General features: G+C 40.3%; 1 long non-coding RNA gene across 1 annotated transcript in view; it reads right to left on the bottom strand.

The window, feature by feature from the left end:
* Nucleotides 1-5,346, bottom strand: part of LOC138411838 (uncharacterized) — a 48,354-nt gene extending 43,008 nt beyond the window's left edge. Inside the window, exons 1-2 of the long non-coding RNA XR_011244327.1 lie at nt 5,293-5,346; nt 1,129-1,264 (exon numbers count right to left, since the gene is read on the bottom strand). This is a non-coding gene — a long non-coding RNA (uncharacterized lncRNA). The remainder of the gene's footprint in view (nt 1-1,128; nt 1,265-5,292) is intronic.
* Nucleotides 5,347-6,000: the final 654 nt, after the last annotated feature.

The following is a 6,000-nucleotide window of genomic DNA, read 5'->3' on the forward strand; positions in this document are numbered from 1 at the left end:
ATATAACACACAACAGTTCTATATTATGTCAGACAATTAATAGTGTTGATGAGCGCACATCAAGCTGTGGAATACACACAGACACATTTACCAGCATCAGTCTGAGATCACTCCGATATCTCTCATGCCCTGTTAACTGACAGTAATAGTAATCCATAAAATATCCTGGCAGTCAGTGGTTTCTCACTACTTTATTAAAAATGTGATAATAGCTATGGTACCTTCAGCAGCGCCTCAAACAGGGCAATAACAAAAGGAAAATCTCCTCTAGTATCACTTAAATGTTCGTGTAAAATTAAAGTTGTAATGGTGCGGAAACGTGACGTGAATCCAGGTCTTTATAAATGGCTGGAAGTGCTCTCTGCAGATCCCCACATCATTTCCATAATTTCAATTTTATTCTGCTGAATTATGTACACACTGACCAAAGAGGAAGTTGGAAGGGACTCTTATTGCACTTTCAGCATCACTCCCTTACAAATTGTGTGTGTTAGGTCGCGGCCATGCTGTATTGCATCCGTTTTCTGCTGGTGATCAGTAGCACATTGAGATCTTTAAGTCGACTTTAAATGTAAAACCTGAAGGAGCTTGTTTATCCTCCACTCTGTGTGCATACACGTCATCCTGCAGTTGTTGTTAAACTCTGGATTTCAAGAGACTCTGGTTTCAAAAGCCACATCTACTCCCTAAAGACTAGAGGTGTGCAGTTAATGCAGAAGTGGAACTCTAAATCCTGCCGCTAATCCAACATAATCCCACATCATAATCAATACTGTGCGACCGCTTGTTTACATGCAAATTCTCTCCCATTGCATGATAATCTTTTAATACAGTGTCACTGTCTCAGTTATGTACCTCCTTTCTTCTCGCCCATGTTGACAAAGTGGGTCATAAACTTTTACATTTGCATATTAGTAAATATACTACATTTCAGTGAACCATTTAAAGTATGAGTAATTGTCTGAAGCTTATTCTAATTACATCCTCGAAAAATGAAAACAGGATGCCTTAGTCTAGGCACAGCGTTTGTATTTAAAATCTCAGGTATTCATGGGAAATACACTTTAAAGTCTGCAGCATTACAGTCTCAGCACTACTGTGATGAATAAGCTATAAGCGGAGAGTTACCTAGTTCTCTGAAGACACCTCTTCCCCCAGGGCAGGCTGGCTCTGTACTGAACACACAAGAAGCACAGCGCTCCATGCTCTCCCCGGAAAGTGACTCAGCATGACGGCGTGAAATCCACACAGCGACTTCCCTCAGCTGTGAAAGGGAAACAGAGAAAATACGCTATGAGAATGAGCTACATGAAAGCAGGTCAGCAGCTTGTGTGCTGATTTCTTGTAAAATGATGCTGTGAAGCCTTTTTCTGAAAAACAGAACAAGGAGTACAGATTTGAGAAGATTGAAAAAGTTTCTTTGATTTTACTCAAATAGAGTTTTACAGGTTTTAAGTTACATCTTGACTGTCATGTTTAACATTATTCTTTTCAATTCAATTTAATGTAGAACGCCAAATTAAAAAGCATGTCACTTCCTGATATCTCACAGGCATATATACAAAGATATCCCCATAAAGACCAGCATGGCACAACGTATATTTACCATGCTTTAGTCAGGTTAAAGATTTTTTTTAATTTTCCAAAGCATTGGTTTGTTTTTTTGTATCAATCCAATTTCATCTGGATGGCACCAAAACTTGACATTAATCAAAACCCAACAGTTACTATAACTGTTTATAACTGTATTTGAAGGAATGCACTACCCTTCAAGACAGTGTTCAACTTTAAGATCCTTCTCAACAGCTTCTTTCATTATCATATATTTATTCTTCATTTCCACATTCGACCTGGAAGCTTCTCTCATCACAATTAGAGTGATGAGACTTAACACTTGCAGCATTTGTGTTGTGATACACATGATAAAGACTGTGCACACCAGAGTAATGACAACTGTGATCAAACATTAAATGCCCCATCGATCAGGGATGTTCACACTGAGTTGTAAAAGAAGAGATGATGATGATTAAGTGGCATTGACATTCAAACTGAAATAATTCTTACACCATGTCTACAAAGGCCACCATGCATGTCAGAACAGCATGTTAGTGCCGGGGTGACAGCGGCAGGACGCCTTGCTGTTCACATGATGCACTCAGCCACAGAACAACTGTCATACCCCTGCAGATACTGTATGTGTAAAAAATACAAAATAAACCTGAAGCTGCTGCGCCAGGTTGCATTCCTGACACATAATCTGCAAAATAGTTCAACGAATGAGAAATTGAATTATGTAAAATTCACTAGAGCGGGCACATCATAAAATTATCAATGCAGGTGAGGAAAGTATGTTTTTTTTCTGGTGAAATCAGAAATTAAAATGATTGTGAAGTATTTTTAACATCTAAATCAGCTTTGATGCCAAGTCTGCTGCAAGGATTTATATTATTATGAAAGCCCAAGAAAACTACCTTTGAGCACTTCTGTTCTGCTCAGATAACTGTTATTATAGGCACCCAACTGGCTACAACATCAAAATGGATCACTTAAAGACAAAAATATCCTGCGGTGAATACGTTTTCAGTGGCTTCTAGAAAGTGCCACAATGCAAGAGAGACAATTGACAGAAACTTTTCCAACTCGACCATCAACCTCAACACATGAGGCCATGTGTGTTTAATCACAGGTGGCGGGTCAGGTCGTGGGCCATGACGGGTTAGTGTGAGTCGGGATTTGACTTGGAGATCATCGTGTCCGGTTCAGAACTTTGCTGGTGCAGGTGCGAGTTTGCAACAATGTACCCGTGCAAGACTCTACAACAAAATGTGTAAAATGTGTGACTGTGACACATGCAGTCTACTGTTTGTTACCATATCTAATCAGCATAGATTTCTTTAAACCTTGATCATCTGAGTTATATTAAGTTCCATGTTTCGGTTTCACAGACAACCAGCTTTATTGTTCAGTATTACTGTGGTCATTGGAGTTACTCACTGCCCCTGAACTTTATCAAACGATACACAGACAATCACAAAATACCTGGTGTTCACATTGAGGTGTACCAATCAATTACTCTCGGATGGGATGAAAAAAAAAAAAGGGCATTTCAACTGAGACGCTCCAGCTGCAAAAACAATCTTGTATTATAGAAGAATAAACTTAAACTGCACCGGTTAAGTCAACCATTGTGCATTTGTATGCATTGCATTGCAGACCCCACAACAGCACTGAGGCATGGCGTGCTGCTGTTGACAAATAGTTAGTATGCACTGTGCCGTGTGGCCCCTCCGGCAAAATTTTGGAGAGGACCCCAGAGAGTGTAAATTTGTCTCCACAGAGAACAGATTAAAACCATCAATCCCAGTTTACATTCTTCAATCAGCCCCCTGCTTCATTTTTTCCTTCTGCTCAAATTTTGCTTGTTGTCTGCCCTTAATGGACGGAAATGCTGTTATCACAAAACAAGGGCATTATTAGAGTATGGCTCGGGATTGAGCAGCATGCTAAAGAGGCAACTATACAGACTGAGGTGACTCAGTGTTCCCTGTGCCCTGTTCTGTTCTGCACACATCCTCTGTATTTGCATTCACAGTGGAGCACTTTCCTTGTCAACCGGCTCACACAGCGAGGCCAAGGTCAGGTATTGTCTTGGTCATACACGTCAGACTTCCCAGGTCCGACCCTCTCACGCCTGACTGCCTCCGCAGCTAAACGTCTCTGAACACCGGGGCTGCACCGGCCATGACGAATCAACAAGTCTCGGGCGGGACTCACAAACCTTACCGGTGCAGGAGAAACACAAGTGAAGTAGCCGTGCAGAGGTGGAGGGAAAAATCTAAATTCAGTCCAATTTTCCACAGCCTGTTTACAGCTCAGCCTCTATACAATACCATTAAATCACAGGAGTGGATGTCTGCATGGCGGAGAGGAACTTGCCCACATAAATAACTATAAATCCTGGCTCTTTTATTACTCTGGCAGTATAAAATAAGTAGCTTAGCAAATGAAGCCATCAGTTGGCAGTGTATAGCAATTAGACTCCATCATGTCTTTGCAAGTAGCTGATCAAATATTTTGCCAAGAAACGCCACCTCGCTGTGCTGAGGACTGTTTTATTTTTCTGATGTCTACTGTCAACACTTTAATAAAGTAATACGCCTAAAAGTTCCTAATGCCGCTGCAGAAACTTCACAATGACCTTTCCCGAAAAGCTTTACAAGGCATATTTTGTCAGGTAAGTTTTCCATGGCATATAAATGGCACATTTGTAGTGAATTAACGTCTTGAGCTGTTTTAATGTCACATTTGCTTCGCTGTGACCTTGCATGAAACATTTCCCTTCTCATCGCACTTTGATGATAGACTGCCGCATTTTTGGTTTATGAGGATTTCAAGCTCATTTCCTCCCTCGTATGTTATACCAGGTGGCAATCTGACAACTCAACGATTTTATCCCCATTTTTCAGACGTGCCATCAGCGCAGCTTTTCGGTGAACGCTCGCCAACATATTATCCCTCCCCTCTATAAAACTGCAATTGTTTTACTTTTTTTCAGTTTCACAGACCTTAAGCGATAACATTGACCCGTGGATAAAGTCGGGGCTTGTGACGCAGTGACATGCATGGAGGTGCTACTGTGCGGATATGTTGCAGTTGCATTTTTAATACAGCTGGATTGTGTGCTAGAATACGCCAGCTACTTTAAATGAAATGAGCTTGTGATCCAGATGACTTACAAAGTAAAACGGGAACAGAGGGATTGTCAGAGGCTGGGATGCAAATAATTCTGAATGCAATATGCCTCTCACTCGCCTGTTATGCCATCTGGAATTGTTTGGGGGAAATGCTGCAAGGCGCTTATTTTCTAAGCAGTAAGTGAAAATGAAAATTTAGTGTTTTTGTCCAGATCTGTAGCTCTCTGTGCAGTGTGCACTTCGTGTGTGTAGTTTACCACACAGCACACAGCACTACTGCTTCCATGGTGTTCTGTCACACTTCACTGTTTGAAAGGAATCTTATGTGTTGGACACCTGGTTGTTTACTGGAAATTTAACTGCCATATAAATCTCTGCAAATATAGTAAATGTTAGTAGATTTCAGACAAAGAAGACAAAATCTGAATAATTAGTTAGTTATGGTTTGAATCAGATGCAGAAGAAACAAACAGTCTTAACATTCTAGGAAGCAGCCAAAATTAAGGTCAAAAAGTAAAACACTATGGAAACCAGGAAAGTGCTGGATACAATATACTGATTAGAACAGACGACAAAGACAAGCGAGAAACACACTGACCTTATATACTGCAGGGAGGAAACACAGGTGTGACACATGGAGGTGCAGGTAATCAAGGAAGCAGGAAATACAAGAGGAAGTAAAGTTACCAACATTAGGACACAGGAAGAACAGGAAGTGAAGTTCAAAATAAAGGAGGAAACAACAAAACAAAATGGATTGCAAGAAATTAACTAAACTGAGGCTGGGACACGCAACCTTGGGTAACAATTTAACAGAATATAAATCCAAAAACACAAATACACAAAGGCGAAGTTCAAGCACAAAGCCATGGCAGTGTCAAAATGACTCACTTGTTCACTAACCCCTACTTTATCTATATAGTGTCTTCTATATAGAGCTGTTTAGTGAGCTCATCAGAAAAAGAACGCTTTTGATGACACACTACTCTGCACAAATGATGTCATTGTCCCAGGATAATGACGCACAACAACAACAACGTTGGTCAGTGGAAAATTCTACAATAAATTTCAAATGTTTATTTTCCACCTAGTATTAATGCTTATATTTACATTTGTATGACAGGTTGGGCAGTTCCTGTTGCCGTCTCTTCACTCATCTGCGCAGCAAGCGATGTGCATGATGGTATATATTGCTCAGTTAGTGACTATCAGTTGTACAATATTTTTCATGATGCATTATGGGAAACAATTAGTGCAGTATATAGGGTATAAAAAACCTCACTAAACATTAGGGCAACACTCAAAA

The sequence above is a fragment of the Paralichthys olivaceus genome, chromosome 10 (genome assembly GCF_024713975.1).
Source record: "Paralichthys olivaceus isolate ysfri-2021 chromosome 10, ASM2471397v2, whole genome shotgun sequence".
Classification (NCBI taxonomy): Eukaryota; Metazoa; Chordata; class Actinopteri; order Pleuronectiformes; family Paralichthyidae; genus Paralichthys; species Paralichthys olivaceus.